Raw genomic sequence first — 21,620 nt, forward strand, 5'->3', positions numbered from 1 at the left:
TCAGCATTTGATTTCCCAGAACAGCACAAACAGTATGCAAATGAATGACACTGGCATTTGATATAATAATTGCTGAATTTAGGCATCTCTCTTTTTACCTATACCAAGATCTTAGATCCTTGACAGGATTAATATTGTATGGATTTAAAATTCTAATTTTCTGAAAAGGTACCTTAATGTAACAAATCAACATTTATTTATGGATAGAGAAAACAGTATTCCTAACATCAGCACCCTCATCTCTTTCTTCAAAATTTGTCATTTCCACATCAGCACAAGGTACAAGCATCCAGAGGACATGGATGTGGTGAGAAAACAAGGAATCTAGGTCAAAATTACTTTATTATTCATCTGCAAAATGGAGTATGAGAAAATTTAAAAACAGAAACAAAATTACTTTATTTTTGCTTAAGCTTTCCTTTTCCCCTAAATTTGTCACTTTATTATTTTCTAGTTTTTCTGTAACATTTACCTCTATAATCCAACATGATAAAGTTGAAAGTTTATATTACCATTTATGAATCAAATTTGCAACATAAGGAGGTGAAATTGGTGTGTGGTTATAATGCTAAACTGTGTTATTGTGTCAACTTGATGTGAACCTGAACAAGTCAATGAACTTGTGCTGCCAAAGAATTTCTAACATCTTCATAGGAACTTATAAAGTAGTCCTTCACATAGGCATTGGTAAAGATTTCATGATGAAAACACCAAAAACAATTGCAACAAAAGCCAAAATTGACAAATGGGATCTAATTAAACTAAAGAGCTCCTGCACAGCAAAAGAAACTATCATCAGAGTGAACAGGCACCCTATAGAATGGAAGAAAATTTTAGCTAACTATGCATCTGACAAAGGTCTAATATCCAAAATCCATAAGGAACTTAAATAAATTTACAAGAAACAAACAACCCCATCAAAAATTGGGGAAAGATATGAACAGAGGAACAGACACTTCTCAAAAGCAGACATTTAGGCGGCCAACAAACATGAAAAAAAGCTCGACATCACTGATTATCAGAGAAATGCAAATCAAAACCACAATAAGATACCATCTCGCCAATCAGAATGGCAATTATTAAAAAGTCAAGAAACAACAGATACTGGCGAGGCTGTGGAGTAATAGAAACATTTTTACACTATTGGTGGTAATGTAATGTTCAATCACTGTGGAAGACAGTGTGATGATTCCTCAAGGATCTAGAACCAGAAATACCATTTGACCCAGCAATCCCATTACTGGGTATATACCCAAAGATTATAAATCATACTACTATAAAGACATATGTCCATGTATGTTTATTGCAACACTGTTCACAATAGCAAAGACTTGGAGCCAACCCAAATGCCCATCAGTGATAGACTGGATGAAGAAAATGTGGCATATATACAACATAGAATACTGTGCAGCCATAAAAAGGAATGAGATCATATCCTTTGCAGGGACATGGATGAAGCTGGAAGCCACCATCCTTAGCAAACTACCACAATAACAGAAAACCAAACACTGCCTGTTCTCACTCATAAGTGGGAGGTGAACAATGAGAACACATGGACACAGGGAGGGGAATGACATACACCGGGGCCTGTCAGAGGTGGGGGCGAGGGGAGGGAGAGCATTAGGACAAATAGCTAATGCATGCAGGGCTTAAAGCCTAGACGATGGGTTGATAGGTGCAGCAAACCACCATGGCACACATATACCTGTGTAACAAACCTATGTGTCCTGCACATGTATCCTGGAACTTAAAGTAAAATAAATAAATAAAGTAGTCCTTCAAGCTTTGAAGATGATGAATATATATAATATAAATTCGATGAATGTATATAATATGTATTTGATGAATATATAAAATATGTATTTGATGAATGTATATAATGTATATAATATAGATATAATATAGATATTCATTTAATAAAGACCGCTCCATCGAATAAGGCAATGTCTATTTTAGCTGACTTTAGTGACTCCGTGCAAATATTCCACAGGGCAGTGACTTGCAAAAATTGCTTCTCGTGTGAATTGAAAGCCTAGATACTCTTCAAAGCCAAGATTTTTCCATTAGTTGTGAAATAGATGTTTCTCACAGAAACTGTTAGCAGAGCAGCTGATCAGTAACAAAAATTGATCTATTTGCTGCTAAGGACAGCAATTGGAAGTTAAAAGTCTCCACCCCAAGAATGGATTTATTATCTTCTGGTTTCATATAGAGCACTCAGAGATTGTACTTACCCTTCCCATTAAAAAAAAAGAAAAAAACAACTCTAAAAGAGAAACTAACGTTCATCAATTAACTAGAAGCAGGATTTGAGGCTCCTGCTCTTGAAGAGTAAATTAACTAGGGGGTGAAGGGGCTATTAGAACACAGCCTCCTAATTGCCACATGACTGAAGTGCTGCTGCCTCTCAGACTAAACACATTGTGCTACCATGCATGCTGGGAGCCATAGATATTGATACATAGGTGTGGACAACAGACTTTCTTCTTTTGGAGGCTATAAATGTTCATCAGAAACCAGAAAGCACATCCCCAGTGTTTAAACCAAAGAGTCTCAACAATGCTTGCATGTAAGAAGTTCCTGGAGAGGTTTTTAAAACACCAAAGATTGGGCTCCACACCCAACCAAATAAATCAGAGCTTCTGGGAGCAAGGCCTGAGTATGGTGTATTTTGGCTTAAGCCAGTGAGTCTCTAACAAGCGTGCATCAGAATCACCGGGAGGGTTTGTTAAAACACAGATTGCTACTGCACACCTAACAGAGCTTTTGCATAGGATGGGTTCTCTAAAAATATTCTCTAAATAAATATTGCTAGATTTGCATTTTAAAAGAACAAGCTTCTATAGCAGGGTTGATTAATTGGTGTCCGTGGATGGGCTCAGTGGTCCTTGAGCTTCTGAAGTTGTCTGTAATATATGATGGGAATGTGTGTTCAGAAGACAGTTCCTCACTTTCATCAGATTCTTAAGGGAGGGCCTATGACCTAGAAATGTTACAAACCACTCTTATGGGAATTAATTTCTTTTCATTTAGATTTTTGTCTTCATTAACAGAGTGAAGAATTTAAATAATCGTCTGTGTCCACCAAAGAAAAGTTTTCTGGGATATTGACAAGCACAAAATGCATTTAATTTTTAAAAACATAAATCAGCCACTAAAGACGCTAGTCTCTTCATCTAAGAGCCTTTTTTGCAAATGAAGACCCATTATCTGAGAAATGCATCTATACTTGTTTTATTTTGAACCGAATTTATTGCAGTTTGAAAATACATTAGCGCTACAGTGTTTTGTATAAAATGGAATGGTAAGTATTATAATTATAATTAAGAATGGAGTTGTGATACTCAGGAGAGAAGCCCCCAACCAATGGCCATCACTCCCAATGCAGTTATTTTATTTTTCTTTTTCTCTGCCAGATATTTTCCAAATTCACATACAACTTAATTTGGAGAAATTATCTTCTGAGTGTTTTATTCCATTTAGGGTCCAGAAAAGATTCTATTGATCACTGTCGGCCCGACAGCACCTGTTCCCCAGGGCACCAGGCAAAATACCAGTAAGCTGCATCTCTCTCTCCATCTCTGTCTCTGTCCCTCTTTCCCTCTAGATGTGTAGAAGGAAGTGAACTTTCAGAGTTTTAAATTCATGCATAAACTTTTTTTTCTCATAAATGGACCATTCTCTGCATAGATTTCAGTGACTTCTTTTTAGCTTTACAATGCATCATGGACATTTTTCTATGTTAATAAAGATCTGCCTTATCCTTTTGAATGCCTGCAGAATATTGCCTGTATGGATGAATGATATATATATATTTTAACCAGGCCACTATTGATGAGCATTTAGAGTGTTTCCACTTTTTCCCTGTGATAAACACAGCAGGGAACATTTGTATAAGTACAGCTTTGTGCCTGTACCTTACAGGAGTATAATGTACCTCTCATTAAAGTTTGATAAGTTGACCTCCAGCCCCAGCAGTCAAAAATCCTGGATATGATCCATGTTTGTCATCCAGTAGCCATAGAAACTTGGGGAAATTACTCAAGTTCTCTTCTTTTGTGTGTGAGTTGGAAATGCCAGTCTCTTTCTTGCCCCTCTCACATAGTTGATGGAAAGAGGAAGCAATGGATGAGAATATGCTTTGAAAACTGAGAAACTCCATGCAAATGCCAGATGGTGTTATACCATCAGTGTATTGTATTCTCTTTCTAATACACTGTATGCATTAGTTTTTGTTCATAATGGCCAATTCAATCATTTGCACCCAGGACATTCTCATTAAATGAAAGTAAATTATCATTAAATGAAAGGCTGTGAAGGAACCCTACCAGTGTGTCTTAGATTTTGGTCCGTAGACCACCTGCCAATGAGTCGGTGCAGTAGTTTTAAGGCATATTCGTGTTGGGGGAGGAGGAGAGAGGGAAGGGGCCCTGATTCTGTCGTTTCTCAAACTTCCCAAGTGACTTTGATGCAGATGAAAATTTGAGAACCACTGAACCGGACTGACATTGTCATTGCTCATCCTCATGTAAAGCTCCCTGGTAGCAAAAGGTAACACTACCTTCTCTTCTTGAGAATAAGCAAGTTTAAGACAGGAAACTCTCCCCCACGCATTTTCTAGACATGAATCTCATTGTCGTATCCTCAGAGATCTATCTCAGCATAGTCAGTCTGCCCAAATGAATGGTAAATTTCTTACAAATCCATTTCCCAAGAGGCGTGTCAGCTTTCTCACCAAGTTTCAGGGTTGTGTGGATGTCTAGATTTGGCTGAAAAAAAAAAATCACATGCCACGGCTGCTAACAGTCAAGCTGAATGCGGGCTGTGCAAAATGTCCCTGTGGAAATAAGAAACTAGGCCAGCCTTTTCTGGGTAAAGAGGCCATGAAATGCACAGAGAATGCAGTTTCTTTTCATGTAGTTTTTACTGTGTTAATATTCGAGACCATTTTAGAAAGTAGAAAATGCAGGGAAAATAAGAGAGGGAGGATACCTTAAAAATGTTAAACATGGCACGCATGTTCAACAACTTTGACATTACTTTCTCATATAATGTGGTACATGATTACATCAGAGGATGTAAAATAGGAGAACTTCTCCAAAGGTCAGGTAATAAGAAGAGCACACATTGAGAGAGCTTGCCTGGTGTCAAAGCTGTGTAAAGTATGAGATATTTTACATATATTATCTCATTAAACCTCATTAATTTGCCAGTCAATACAAAGTTTTAAATAAAATTAAATGTAGAATAAAGTCAAGAAAACATGAACAAGTACTCCAGATACTTTGAGTCAACCAGTGAAGCCAGAAATCCTGGTTTGTTCTAAAGGTTATTAAGTTCAGCTTCTGTGACATCATTTTCCTGGCAAATTTATTGAATAAGGTTATGGTTTGGTGAGCCACCAGGTGAAACTTGTTAGGGAGGTGCAAGGCAGTGCTCTTGGGAAAGAAAAACAAACAAGTTTGGAACATCTAGTGCTGTTTGGTATTTTCACCTATGACGCTGAGGACAGACACTCAGCCATTCCCCCCATCAGAACTGAGAAGCATAGATGTCAGTTAACATTTTAAAATTCTCCTGTTTGCATAGCTTAAAATACAATGCCTCCTGTAGAAGGTGAATTCCCTGTCTCATAAGAGCTTCCAGTCTGTTATTGGAAGGAGTACGAATCCCCAGACATTTTAATTTATAAACATGTATATGTTAATAATAAAAACCAGTTGAATTCCTATAGATTAATAAGTAGGAATTAAAAGACAAAAGCCAAAAAAATGAGACTCATTGAGCCAATCAAAGAATCCTGTACTTGGAGTCATCCCAGCTCCAAGGGAGGATTAGTGGAAGAGGAAGGAGCCATGGAAAGCATCTGAGATCACCTGTGGGCTAAAGAAGAGCAAAAGAGAAGGAACAATTAAGACCCTGGTTAGTAGCCTTGTCCAGGCCACATCAGACTTTACCCAGATCTGCATCTAGGGGTTCAGTGATGCCTGAATATCCAAGTTTTCTCTCTGTATCTCAAGCCTCCTAGGATCACCCTCTTCCTTTCCCCCTTTTCTGAATCTCTCCAGGCTAACTTCAGCTCCTTCAACATTGGACACTGGTGGAGTCACCAGCGGGATGTAGGGCTCCTGGCTTCTCAGAATCCTACATTCTACTTCATTCTGAACTCTGAGCCTCCCAGGTCTGAGTGTGTGGGGGGCCCAGCTGTGCACTGATGCTCTCTAAGGAGTCAGTGGTTGCTCCTTCTAGTAGCCTACTGTAATTGTCAAGTGCTCGGTTCCAGCAGTGGCTGAGAAGTGCTCCTGCCTATTCATAACAATAGTGATAATAACATGAAGCAACAACATTCTCACATAGCTCCCATAATCCAGGAAGTGGGCCAAGTCATTCATCACGAGGATCCTGGTACCAAGGGCAGGCAAGGGCCTATCATTTGTCTTCTTTGCTGACACCTGTTGCTGATGTTAATTGTTCCTTTACTCTCTTGTTGACTGCTTCTGCTGTGTCCCTCTGCTCCTGGGCGGCCAGACATGCAAAGCTTTCTCCTATTTTCCCGTATCAACTTAGGGATTCTCCAGGTCCACCTGCCCACTCAGCTGCATCTCCTTTAGGAGTAAGAGAAAAACCCAAACCCTTTCTTATCACATCCTTCATATGTCTAAGCTCTATGGTTTGGGTATAAATTAATCTGTGAGATCTCCAAGTTTTGCTGGTGATAATTGAAGATAAGATTTTGGACGTCCAAAAACCAATTATGAAATTAGCCAACCAGGCCAGGCGTGGTGTCTCATGCCCCTAATCCCAGCTCTTTGGGAGGCCGAGGCAGGTGCATTGCTTGAACTCAGAAGTCCAAGACCAACCCGAGCAACATGGTGAAACCCCATCTCTACAAAAAACACAAGAAACTAGCCAGGCGTGGCAGCACGCACCTGTAGTCCCAGCTACTTGGGAGGCTGGGGCAAGAGGATCACCTGAACATGGGAGATTAAGGCTGTAGTGAGCTGTGATCGTGCCACTGCACTCTAGCCTGGACAACAGAGTGAGAACCTGTCTCAAAAAGAAAAGAAGAGAAAAGAAATTAACCAAACAAACTTCTTGGCATCCTCAAACATCTGGCTTTTGGAATAAAAGACCATGTTTTGAAGATTAACATATCCTGAATTTGACTCTCTTCTCTTTTCTCTTGAGAGCAGTCCATTCACTAAGCCATGTTTGTTGCCAGAACAAAGCAAGAATAATGGGTACTGAGAAATGCTGACAGGTAGAGGGCTAAATTTCAGCTTAATATCTCCAGTTACCATCCTGGTACACAAGAAAGAAGCAACATAGGGAATTCAAAACTTAGGCATTTTTTTAAAGCAGAATAATGAGGAAAGAAAAGTCACAGACAGACTGAGAGAGAGCAGATCAAAGTTATTACAAATGAAGGACAGCAGAACATTCCTTTTCTCACTTTCTATATTTAGTGTTGTTAATCATTATTTTCTCATAGAGTATTTAGGTCAGAGTTCTTAGATATAAGCAAGAAAAGCATACTCTAGTCAATTAAGCAGAAAAGGGATTTATTAAAAGGATCCCAGGCAGCTAAGAGATATGTTGTGTGGTCTGGAACACCAGGCTCAAGGCTAAGTTTCTGGGAACAAGGTTCCAACATCACTGCATAGGGGGTCTGACAAGGAGACCTTCACCATGGCTTCAGCACCAGGTGCTGCTGTTTGTCCTGCTGCCGGGAAGTGGACTCTACCATATCTGCAACTGCTAAAATCACCCATGCCACTTCTCCACCAGAAACCAAGCTGAGGACCACTCAAAAGCCTAACAACCCTGCTGCCACCCACACCATCAAAATTGGCATATGCAAAGCCTCCTTCCCCGAGAGCTCATTTCCAGGGCAGTCTGATTGAAGGAATCCAGGAAATACTCATATGCCATTGTTGCAAGGGGTGGGTGGGGTAGAGGAGACATGAAAATAATATATATATATATATATTTTTGGCTCCATCTACACTCCTGAGGCTACATAGTCCTGAACCAGAGTGACAGTGTTCAAAAAGTGTTCAATTAGGAAACTCAGCGGAGTACTGCATGCAATCATAAAAGAAGGTAGAGACACACTATTGTGGAGAGATCACCAAGCTATCTTGTCATGTACAAAAACAAGGGAGTATAGCAATAAATAATATGCTACCTTTTGTGTAGGAAAGGAGGGAAATAAGGCAAAAATGCACTTACAAAAATCTTTAGAAGGATAAAGAAGACACAATTAAAAATGATTACCTATGATGAGAAGAAATGAGGTGGATGAGTAAGGAGAGAAAGGAGGGCTTTCTATTTGGATTTAATTTCTGAGTCATTATCTACTAAATAATATAATGTCATTAAAATCTCAACTGCTAAAATTGAAAGCCAAACAAAACAAATAAACCTCTTTGTATATAAAATTATTAGGGAAGCTCCACAGAGGAAAGATATATTTTAAGTAAGTTTAAAACTAAGTAACTTGACTGTACTTTCTTAATGGGACGCATTCCTTTTTTTTTTTTTTTTTCTTTTTTTCCAACGAGACATAAGGTTTATTGAGGGCTTAAATACACGGCAGTTCAGGAGTGGCAGCTGGACAGGAGAATCACTACTGTTTGTAAAAAGCATGCAGTTTACATAGCATTTTCACTTAGCAACCTCCACCTAGCAACCTTCGTTCAAACCAAAATAAAGGCCTAGATTCCTTGTACCATCTGTGTTCAAAGTAACAAACCAGGGGTTCAGATGCCCTTCATAGATAAGGAGTGAATCTCCGGGTTCACCACTCCCGGATTCCTTAGCTCAGACTGTGAAACGCACTCAGGGTCATCCTCAGAGTATGCTTGAGTTATTGCTGTCAGGCGCATCTGCCACACACCTTCCTACACTCCTTCACCCCTATAGAATTATGATATAATTTTGGTTAGATTCATAGTCACCCTATATCATTAAGCCATGGAAATACTTTAGATCAGTTAAAAAATATAGTAAATGTCATGACTACTTTTCCTTCTCTACACAAATTTTTGTTATCCTTGAAGTTAATAATTGTCTCTCTTTTTTTTATTATTATTATACTTTAAGTACTGGGGTACATGTGCAGAACGTACAGATTTGTTACATAGGTATACACGTGCCATGGCAGTTTGCTGCTCCCATCAACCCATCATCTACATTAGGTATTTCTCCTAATGCTATCCCTCCCCTAGCCCCCTACTCCCCAACAGGCCCTAGTGTGTGATGTTCCCTCCCTGGGTCCATGTGTTCCCATTGTTCAATTCCCACTTATGAGTGAGAACATGCAGTGTTTGTTTTTTTCTGTTCTTGTGTTAGTTTGCTGAGAAGGATGATTTTCAGCTTCATCCATGTCCCTGCAAAGGACATGAACTCATCCTTTTTTATGGTTGCATAGTATTCCGTGGTGTATATGTGCCATATTTTCTTTATCCAGTCTATCATTGATGGGCATTTGGGTTGGTTCCAAGTCTTTCCTATTGTGAATTGTGCTGCAGTAAACATACGTGTGCATGTGTCTTACAGTAGAACGATTTATAATCCTTTGGGTATACACCTAACCCAGTAATGGGATTGCTGGGTCAAATGGTATTTCTGGTTCTAGATGCTTGAGGAATCACCACACTGTCTTCCACAATGCTTGAACTAATTTACACTCCCACCAACAATGCAAAAGTGTTCCTATTTCTCCACATCCTCTCCAGCATCTGTTGTTTCCTGACTTTTTAATGATCGCCATTCTAACTGGCATAAAAGGGTATCTCACTGTGGTTTTGATTTGCATTTCTCTAATGACCAGTGATGATGAGCTTTTTTCCATATGTTTGCTGGCTGCATAAGTGTCTTCTTTTGAGAAATATCTGTTCATATCCTTTGCCCACTTTTCGATGCAGTTGTTTGTTTTTTTCTTGTAGATTTAAGTTCTTTGTAGATTCTGGATATTAGCACTTTGTCATATGGATAGATTGCAAAAATTTCCTCCCATTCTGTATGTTGCCTGTTTACTCTGATGATAGTTTCTTTTGCTGTGCAGAAGTTTTTTAGTTTAATTAGATCCCATTTGTCAATTTTGGCTTTTGTTGCCATTGCTTTTGGTGTTTTAGTCATGAAGTCTTTGCTCATGCCTATGTCCTGAATGGTATTGCCTAGATTTCCTTCTAGGATTTTTATGATTTTAGGTCTTAGGTTTAAGTCTCTAATCCATCTTGACTTAATTTTTGTATAAGGTGTAAGAAAGGGGTCCAGTTTCAGTTTTCTACATATGGCTGGCCAGTTTTCCCACCATTTATTAAATAGGGAATCCTTTTCCCATGTCTTGTTTTTGTCCGGTTTGTCAAAGATCAGATGGTCGTAGATGTGTGGCATTATTTCTGAGGCCTCTGTTCTGTTCCATTGGTCTATATATCTGTTTTGGTACCAGTACCATGCTGTTTGGGTTACTGTAGACTTGTAATATAGTTTGAAGTCAGGTAGCATGATGCCTCCAGCTTTGCTCTTTTTGCTTAGGATTGTCTTGGCTACACGGGCTCTTTTTTGGTTCCATATGAAATTTAATGTAGTTTTTTCCAATTCTGTGAAGAAAGTCAATGGTAACTTGGTAGGAATAGTATTGAACCAATATATTTCTTTAGCCATTATGGCCATTTTCACGATATTGATTCTTCCTATCCATGAGCATGGAATATTTTTCCATTTATTTGTGTCCTCTCTTATTTCCATGAGCAGTTGTTTGTAGTTCTCCTTGAAGAGGTGCTTCACATCCCTTGTAAGTTGTATTCCTAAGTATTTTATTCTCTTTATAGCACTTGTGAATGGGAGTTCACTCATGATTTGGCTCTCTGTTTGTCTGTTACTTGTGTATAGGAATGCTTGTGATTTTTGCACATTGATTTCGTATCCTGAAACTTTGCTGAAGTTGCTTATCAGTTTAAGAAAATTTGGGGCTGAGACAATGGGATTTTCTAAATATACAATAATGTCATCTACAAACAGAGACAATTTGACTTCCTCTTTTCCTATTTGAATACGCTTTATTTCTTTCTCTTGCCTGACTGCCCTGGCCAGAACTTCCAATATTATGTTGAATCGGAGTGGTGAGAGACGGAAACCTTGTCTTGTGCCACTTTTCAAAGGGAATGCTTCCAGCTGTTGTCCATTCAGTATGATATTGACTGTGGGTATGTCATAAATGGCTCTTATTATTTTGAGATATGTTCCATCAATAGCTAATTTATTGAGAGTTTTTAGCATAAAGGGCTGTTGAATTTTGTTGAAGGCCTTTTCTTCATCTATTGAGATAATCATGTGGTTTTTGTTATTGGTTCTGTTTATGTGATGGATTACCTTTATTGATTTGTGTATATTGAACCAGCCTTGTATCCCAGGGATGAAGCCGACTTGATGGTGGTGGATAAGCTTTTTGATGTACTGCTGGATTCAGTTTTCTGGTATTTTATTGAGGATTTTCACATTGATGTTCATCAGGGATATTGGTCTGAACTTTTTTTGTTGTTGTGACTCTACCAGGTTTTGGTATCAGGATGATGCTGGCCTCATAAAATGAGTTGGGGAAGATTCCCTCTTTTTCCATTGTTTGGAATAGTTTCAGAAGGAATGGTACCAGCTCCTCTTTTTACCTCTGGTAGAATTCAGCTGTGAATCTGTCTTGTTCTGGACTTTTTTGGTTGGTAGGCTATTAATTACGGCCTCAATTTCAGAACTTGTTATTGGTCTATTCAGGGATTCAACATCTTCCTGATTTAGTCTTGGGAGGGTGTGTGTGTCCAGGAATTTATCCATGTCTTCTAGGATTTCTAGTTTATTTGTGTAGAGGTGTTTATAGTGTTCTCTGAAGGTTGTTTATATTTCTGTGGGATCAGTGCTAATATACCCTTTACTGTTTTTTCTTGCATCTATTTGCTCCTTCACTCTTTTCTTCTTTATTAGTCTGACTAGTGGTCTATTTTGTTAATCTTTTCAAAAAACTGGCTCCTGGATTCATTGATTTTTTGAAGGTTTTTTTGTGTATCTGTCTCCTTCAGTTCTGCTCTGATCTTAGTTATTTCTTGTCTTCTGCTAGCTTTTGAATTCGTTTGCTCTTGCTTCTCTAGTTCTTTTAATTGTGATGTTAGAGTGTCGATTTTAGATCTTTCCTGCTTTCTCTTGTCAGCATTTAGTGTTATAAATTTCCCTGTAAACACTGTTTTAGTTGTGTCCCAGAGATTCTGGTACGTTGTGTCTCTGTTTTCATTGGTTTCAAAGAACATCTTTATTTTTGCCTTCATTTTGTTTATTTGCCCTGTAGTCATTCAGGAGCAGGTTGTTCAGTTTCCATGTAGTTGTACAGTTTTGATTGAGTTTCTGAATCCTGAGTTTTAATTTGATTGCACCATGGTCTGAGAGACTTTGTTGTGATTTCCATTCTTTTGTATTTGCTGAGGAGTATTCTACTTCCAATTATATGGTCAATTTTAGAATAAGTGTGATGAGGTGCTGAGAAGAATGTATATCCTGTTGATTTGGGGTGGAGAGTTCTGTAAATGTCTATTAGGTCCGCTTGGTCTGGAGCTGAGTTCAAGTCCTGAATATCCTTGTTAATTTTCTGTCTCATTGATCTGTCTAATATTGACAGCGGGGTGCCCCACTATTATTGTGTAGGAGTCTAAGTCTCTTTGTAGGTCTCTAAGGACTTGCTTTATGAATCTGGGTGCTCCTGTATTGGATGCATGTATATTTAGGATAGTTAGCTCTTCTTGTTGAATTGATCCCTTTACCATTATGTAATGCCCTTCTTTGTCTCTTTTGATCCTTGTTGGTTTAAAGTCTGTTTTATCAGAGACTAGGATTGCAACCCCTGTTTTTTTTTTTTTTTCCACTTGCTTGGTAGATATTCCTCCATCCCTTTATTTTGAGCCTATGTGTGTCTTTGCATGTGAGATGGGTCTCCTGAATATAGCACACCAATGGGTCTTGACTCTATCCAACTTGCCCATCTGTGTCTTTTAATTGGGGGCACTTAGTCCATTTACATTTAAGGTTAATATTGTTATGTGTGAATTTGATCCTGTCACTATGATGCTAGCTGGTTATTTTGCCCACTAGTTGATACAGTTTCCTCATAATATCGATGGTCTTTACAATTTGGTATGTTTTTGCAGTGGCTGGTACCGGTTGTCCCTTTCCATGTTCAGTGCTTCCTTCAGGAGCTCTTGTAAGGCAGGCCTGGTGGTGACAAAATCTGTCAGAATTTGCTTGTCAGTAAAGGATTTTATTTCTCCCTCACTTACAAAACTTAGTTTGGCTGGATATGAAATTCTAAGTTGAAAATTCTTTAAGAACGTTGAATATTGGCCCCCACTCTCTTCTGGTTTGTAGGGTTTCTGCAGAGAGATCTGCTGTTAGTCTGATGGGCTTCCCTCTGTGGGTAAACCAACCTTTCTCTCTCACTGCCCTTAACACTTTTTCCTTCATTTCAACCTTGGTGAGTCTGATGATTATGTTTCCTGGAGTTGCTCTTCTTAAGGAGTATCTTTGTGGTGTTCTCTGTATTTCCTGAATTTGAATGCTGGCCTGTCTTGCTAGGTTGTGGACGTTCTCCTGGATAATATCCTGAAGGGTGTTTTCCAACTTGATTCCATTCTCCCCTTCTCTTTCAGGTATACCAATCAGATATAGATTGTGTCTTTTCACACAGTCCCATATTGGAGGCTTTGTTCATTCCTTTCCATTCTTTTTTTTATAATCTTATCTTCTTGCTTTATTTCATTAAGTTGATATTCAATATCTGATATCCTTTCTTCTGCTTGATTGATTTGGCTATTGATATTTGTGTATGCTTCACGAAGTTCTCTTGCTGTGTTTTTCAGCTCCATCAGGTCACTTATGTTCTCTAAACTAGTTATTCTAGTTAGGAATTCATCTAACCTTTTTTCAAGGTTCTTAGCTTTCTTGCATTGGGTTAAAACATCCTCCTTTAGCTCGGAGGAGTTTGTTATTACCCACCGTCTGAAGCCTACCTCTGTCAATTCATCAAACTCATTCTCCATCCAGTTTTGTTTCCTTGCTGGCGAGAAGTTGTGATCCTTTGGAAGAGAAGAGGCATTCCTGTTTTTGGAATTTTCAGTCTTTTTGTGCTGGTTTCTCCCCATCTTCGTAAATTTATCTACCTTTGGTCTTTGAAGTCGGTCACCTTTGGAGGGGGTCTCTGAGTGGACGTCCTTTTTGTTGATGTTGATACTATTCCTGTCTGTTTATTAGTTTTTCATCTAACAGTCTGGTCCCCCTGCTGCAGGTCTACTGGTGTTTGCTGGAGGTCCACTTCAGACCCTGTTTGCCTGGGTATCACTATCAGAGGCTGCAGAACAGCAAAGATTGCTGCCTGTTCCTTCCTCTAGAAGCTTTGTCCCAAAGGGGCACCTGCCAGATGCCAGCCAGAGCTCTCCTCTATGAGGTGTCTGTTGGCCCCTTTTGGGAGGTGTCTGCCAGTCGGGAAACACAGGGATCAGGGACTGACTCCAGGAGGCAGTCTGACCCTTAGCAGAGCTCAAACACGGTGCTGGGAGATCCACTGCTCTCTTTAGAGCCATCAGGCAGGGATGTTTAAGTCTGCTGAGGCTGCACCGTCAGCCGCCCCTTCCCCCAGGTGCTCTGTCCCAGGGAGATGGGGTTTTATTTAAAAGTCCCTGACTGGAGCCGCTGCCTTTTTTTCAGAGATAACCTGCACAGAGAGGAGGAATCTAGAGAGGCAGTCTGGTCAGAGTGGCCTTGCTGAGCTGCAGCGGGCTCCACTCAGTTCGAACTTCCTGGCGGTTTTGTTTACACTGCGAGGGTAAAACACCCTATTCAAGCCTCAACAATGGTGGATGCCCCTTCCCCCCATCAACCTTGAGCATCCCAGGTCGACCTCAGACTGCTGTGCTGGCAGCGGGAATTTCAAGCCAGTGGATCTTAGCTTGCTGGGCTCCGTGGGGGTGGGACCTGCCAAACCAAGACAGAACGGTCCTGTCTTGCTGATGTTCCAGGCGCCACTTGGGTATGGAAAAAAAAAAAAAAAAAAAAAAAAAACTCCTGCTGCTAGCTTGCTGTCTGTCCAAATGGCCGCCCGGTTTTGTGCTTGAAACCCAGGGCCCTGGTGGCCTAGGCACCAGAGGGAATCTCCTGGTGTGCGGCTTGTGAAGACTGTGGAAAAAGTGCAGTATCTGGGCCAGAATGCACCATTCCTCATGGCATGACACAGTCCCTCATGGCTTCCGTTGGCCAGGGGAGAGAATTCCTTGACCCCTTGTCAAAGAATTGTGCTTCCTGGGTGAGGCAACACCTCACCCTGCTTTGGCTCGCCCTCCGTGAGCTGCATCCTCTGTCCAACCAGTCCCAATGAGATGAACCAGGTACCTCAGTTGGAAATGCAGAAATCACCTGCCTTCCACATGGATCTCACTGGAGGCTGCAGATGAGAGCTGTTTCTATTCGGCCATCTTACCAGCAGTCCTTGAGATGCATTCTAAGGACAAAATACACAAATTTTTAAAACTTTTTTCAATGGTAATATTGGTATTGTTTCTTAAAAGTATTTTCTTTACATTATAGGAAAAAATACAAAAGGAAAGAGTTACATTTACAAAATTAAAGAAATTAAGTAAAAACACTGCAATGCTAAAGCTGAAAATATCAATATGAATTCATGTTCTTAAAAAAAGTGTTATCTTCCAACTTCCAACTCTGTCCATGGTATATCCAAATACAATGTCACGGCATTAGCAATTAGCACTCTTAGAAAGGTGAGTTTGACTGTCTTAGTCTGTTTGTGCTGCTATAACAAAATGTCTGAGACCAGGTGATTTATAAAGTGCACAGTTCCATTTTCTCACAGTTCTGGAAGCTGGGAAATTCGAGATTAATGTGCCAGCAGGTTCAATTGTCTGGTGAGGGCTGCTCTCTGCTTCCAAGATGGCACTTTGTTGCTGTGACCTCCAGAGAGGAGGAACACTCTGTATTTATGTGGTAGAAGGGATGGAAGGGCCACAGAGGAGGAACGCTTCATCCTCACATGGCAGAAGAGTGGAAGAGAGCAAACCCACTCCCTCGAGTCCATTTATAAGGTCCATTTATAACTCCCTCCATGAAGGCTCTGCCCTCATGACTTAATAACCTCCTAAAGACCCCACCTCTTAGTACTACTACACTGGCAGTTCAGTTTCAACATAAGAATTTTGGTGAGTGCATCATCATTCAAACCAAAGTATTCATATGATTTCCCACTGAAGGGATTTAGATCTTATGCCCAAAAGCAAGCAAGGAAACTCATAAAGATTAATGGAGTCCTATCAAAAGGACTCAGAAGGCGATTTAAAGTGTCTTCTACTGATTACATTTGTGACCATTTGAACAACCACCCCTGCCCTATGATTGTAGTTTTTTGAAATGCATTAAATGTATTAAAAATCAGAGTTTATAATGACACCAATAAAGAGAAAGTAAGGAAAAAAAGGATATCACATATCACTAATTAAAACAATTATTAAACCAATTCTTTATTCTCAAAATTTGTGAATAATGGGAAAGAATAAACAATTCATCTTTCTTTTAAGCAGGGACTGTATCACAGGGTAACCAGAAAGCTCCAGTTAATAAGGAATGTTCCCAATCAACACATATGAAGTGACAGAATTAGGAAATAATCATTTTGTAACACTTAATTAAATTAACCAGTCAGGCCAAGAACTGGTGTTGACACTATCAGATGAATGATGGGTAGGGAACTAGGCACCTGTATGAGGCCATGATAACCCCACAGAGATTACAGAGATTAGTTTGTTCTTGCAACAGAGGGATCAAGATGTTATCCCCACTCTCTGTGGTCTCTCTCAGCATCCCACTGGTGGACAACCAGATACTGTGGGCCTACTGATGAGATGCAATACGAAGTGAAACACATCATCTGTGATGTAGTCTAGCCCAAATCGAATAGAGCCTTTATACCTAAATTCCAATTTACAGAACCAAGCTACATGATACCACAAAGAAACAATCAGAGACATCCAGAATTTGATATATTTTCTTCATTATGAGTTATTCTCTTCAGCAAGACAGTGCCATTAAAATGTGACTGGCATGATTAAAAGGGGCAAGAAATGGCAGTTAGACGCAATGTGTGGTCTCAAATTGGATCCAGTTTTGGACAAGCCAAGTATGTGTGATTTGGGGGACTTTTAGGGAAATTTAGATGTGGACTGGCTATTAGATAAGATGACTATTTTAAAAATAATGTTTTTAAAGTGAGAAAATGTTATTTTGGCTAAATATGAAAATGCTCTTATCTTTAAGTGATGCAACTGATATAGTGAAATGTCTTGATGGCCAGCAGTTACTTTAAAATAATGAGGCATGAAACTGGCCACGTGTATGGAAGCTCTAAAAATTATATAAAAATAAACCAAATAGAAAACAAAGAATGGGCTAGGCGCGGTGGCTCATGCCTATAATCCCAGCACTTTGGGAGGCAGAGGCAGGCAGGTCACTTGAGGTCAGGAGTTCAAGACCAGCCTGGCCAACATTGTAAAAACCCAACTCTACAAAAAATGCCAAAATTAGCCGTGTGTGGCAGCACACACCTATAGTCTCAGCTGCTCAGGAGGCTGAGTCAAGAGAATCCTTTGAAGCCAGCAGGCAGAGTGTGCAGTGAGCTGAGATCATGCCACTGCACTCCAGCCTGAGTGACAGAGCGAAACTCCATCTCAAAAAATAAAAATAAATAAATAAAAATAATTCTGCATAAAAATAAACATTTAGAAGACTGCTGGGCAATTAGAAAGCACTTTTTTTCATTGAGATAATTATTTTTTACAATAGATTATTTATTACATTATACTACAAAGTTATCCTATCTCTGGGGATTTTTGATTGTGCAGCCTAAACCTACAATCTGTGCTGACTGTACTACTTCAGCCAGCAGGAACAACCCACCATGCCACTGAGTGCGAACGTACATTCATTTTCTAGGGCTGCCATAGTAAAGTTCCACAAACTGGATGGCTTAAAACAACAGAAATTTATTCTCTCACAGTTCTGGAGGCTAGAAGTTCAAGACCAAGATGTCAGCAGGGTGAGTTCCTTCTGAGGGCTGTAAGAGAGAGTCTGTTGCATGCCTCTTTCCTAGCTTCTGTTGGTTTGCTGGCAATATGTGGTGTTTCTTGGCTTGTAGAGACATCACCCAAACCTCCGCCTTTATCTACACCGATTTCCTCCTTTTTTTTTTTTTTTTGTAAGGACGCTAGTCGTATTACAGCCCATCCTACTGACTTCATTTTAACTTGACTTCCTTTGTTAAGGCCCTGTCTCTAAATAAGGTCACATTCTGAGGTACTAGAGGGGTTAGGAATTCAACATACAAGCTTTGTAAGATACAATTCAATTCATAACAGCACAAAAGAGCAAAGTCTATAATTGTGCTGTCAAACCATGACCCTAAGAAGCCTAAGGATTCACAAACTACACAACCCTCAGTTGCCTCCCAGGGACAGTAGACCGGGCTTTGCCTTTCCTGTCTTGGATTCAGAAGAGCACTGTCTTTCCCTGTTTACATGTTGATTTTCACGTGAGAGTTCCTGAAAAAAGAAAAATGATCAGAAAACTGTTTTCTGTATAAAACACTAGCAATGCCCTTTAGCTTTGTGCCAGCCCGGGCAGTGACAGCAGCATGACACAGACGAAAAGCAAGTGCCAGCCACTTCCTAGCCCTCACTGGATGGCTGCATTTTCTTCTTGCCCTAAAATTCTAAGAATTGATCCAAATGAACTGTACTGTTTTACAATGTTATTTTTCCTTTGCCTCCTGGGAGTAAATTTGACTTTCTTAAGAAATGTCCTGATTCAGAAAAGTGGTTTTTGTTTACTGACAGTCATGGGCATGACATAAGACTTGAAAATTCAGTCTTGTTCATTTCTATATTTTTTATTATGTACACTTTGGAAATAAAAAACACAAAGAAAATAAAATAATAACACTATCCAATGAGTATATTCCTTTAGAAATTAGAAATCAAAACATGATATATAAATACTCTCAAACTTTGTTATTAAAACCTATTACACAAGAGGGCGCTAGATTAACATATAACAGGATGCCCCATAAAGGCCAGGCATGTAAATTAGCTATAGTATATAGTATAGCTAAAATAAAGTTTAGCCATTTTTTTTTCAGAGCTGAGAATTGGCAATATTTACTAATTATATTTTCACATTCCATATGGAATTCAATCTCTTCACATCTGAGAATCCAAAAATTTATCTGAAGAAATTGTCCCAACAGACACACATACACACACACACACACACACACACACACACACACACACACACACACAGAGGGAGAGAGAGCGCTCACAACATGATCCACTCCACAAATGCCTGGAGAATATATGCACACATCTCTCACTCAACCTGAAACAGCAATGAGGTTTTACATTATTAACTGTTTTTATTACCCATATAATGTGTTATATTAAGTAATTAGAAGCAGTTGTCAAAATAAATTAAGTAAGCTCTATTGGTGATTTAGCTTGTCCTTTAAAAGGTTATTCATTTACATGTTTGCTTACTTTAAATCTATAAGGAAATTTTGTGTTGTCAATGCACAGTTCATTCCGGCAGGCTTGTTCTTCCTAGCTTTACAGTTCTCCATCCCACAGAGTTATTTATAGACATCATCAGGACAAATCAACAAAATTTTCAGGAACGGGAAGAAATGACCGGAAACATGCATGTCCTCATTTGAAATTTGCCCAGTTTAAACATCCAAAGTGTAAAGGTTTGAATTTATGTAGAGGAAAAAAGTCACTAAGCTCTGGTTAAAGTTCAAGGGAAAAGATGCTCACAATTCTCAATCTCATTCTACAGTCAAGTCTTTTGATAGGTATCCAACTAGCAACTTTGCAAAGATAATTCGAAGTTTTACTAAGTCCCTCACCACCCCCATCACACTAGACTACATTAAAAATAGTGTGGGTTCTGGGGATAGACGGACTTGGGTTTAAATCCCAGACTGAGGCTTGATTTTCTCACCTCTAAAATGGAACCAATATTCCTGACCTATTTGGTATATCATGATGGCATTTCAAATAAGACAATGTTTGTGCATCATGCAGATCAAGTATTTATAAAGTGTTCTTTCCTGTTTCTTTTTTTCCCTTTTCTTTTCTTATTTCCCTTCCTGCTTTCCTCTGTTTCCTTCTTCCTTTTTCCCGATTTGTCTGATTTCAAAAGGTGGCAGGCTTCCAAGAGTGGTAAGCTTTATATGTTGTGCTTACAATCACGTTTAATATTTGGTTATTTTTATCTGTGAACCACTCCTAACCCCCAGGCCCATCCCACTGCCCACACCTATGTTTAGAAATTCACACAGGTAGTTCCTTGGGGGCTGTACTCTGAGCAGTGCACGCGGTGTCTGATGCAGAGTAAGTGCTCTAAGCATTCTTAAATGTGCAGTTCAAAAGGGGGCATATTCTTTTCCTGTTATTGTTGGTTTCAGCTCTGTGACCCACTCTAATTCACTATTAGACAGGGTTTTCTGTGTCAGGCAACAGAATCATCCACTCCACTAGTGTAAGACAGGGACTGTTTAAGGGATATGGGCAGCTCATTTTTCAATTGTTGGGGTTATTGCAGAATCAGACTGAGTTTCCAAGAGCTGTTGAATCAGAAAGCCTCTGCCACGGCTGCCAGCACAAATGTGCCACCTCAGCCGTGACCTCCATTAGCAAAAGGGGACACCCCAAACCCTGCCTTTCTCTATACATAACTCAGCTATGAATCAAAATCTTATGTGAGAGCCTCTAAGGGTAGAACCTGAGTTGCATTTGGAATGCTACTTTTTTTTAAAAAATACTTTAAGTTTTAGGGTACATGTGCACAACGTGCAGGTTTGTTACATAGGTATACATGTGCCGTATTGGTGTGCTGCACCCCTTAACTTGTCATTTACATTAGGTATTTCTCGTAATGCTATCCCTCCCCCTGTCCCCCTACACCACGACAGGCCCCGGTGTGTGATGTTCCCCACCCTGTGTCCAAGTGTTCTCATTGTTCAGTTCCTACCTATGAGTGAGAACATGCAGTGTTTGGTTTTCTGTTCTTGCGATAGTTTTCTCAGAATGATGATTTCCAGCTTCATCCATGTCCCTGAATAGGAACACTTCCGGTCTGCAGTTCCCAGCATGATCAACACAGAACACGGGTGATTTCTGCATTTCCAACTGAGATGCCTGGTTCATCTTATTGGGACTGGTTGGACAGTGGGTGCAGCCCACAGAGGGTGAGCTGAAGCAGGGGGGGGCCTTGGCTCACCCGGGAAGTGCAAGGGGTTGGGGGATTTCCCTTTCTAGCCAAGGGAAGCCATGACAGGTTGTAACTGGGAAAAATGGGACACACCTGCTCAAATACTGTGCGTTTCCAATGGTCTTAGCAAACGGCACACCAGGAGATTATATCCCATGACTGACTCGGCAGGTCCCATGCCCACGGAGACTTGCTCACTGCTAGCGCAGCAATCTGAGATTGACCTGCAAGGCAGCAGCCTGGCAGGGGGTAGG

The sequence above is a fragment of the Macaca thibetana genome, chromosome 4 (genome assembly GCF_024542745.1).
Source record: "Macaca thibetana thibetana isolate TM-01 chromosome 4, ASM2454274v1, whole genome shotgun sequence".
NCBI lineage: Eukaryota > Metazoa > Chordata > Mammalia > Primates > Cercopithecidae > Macaca > Macaca thibetana.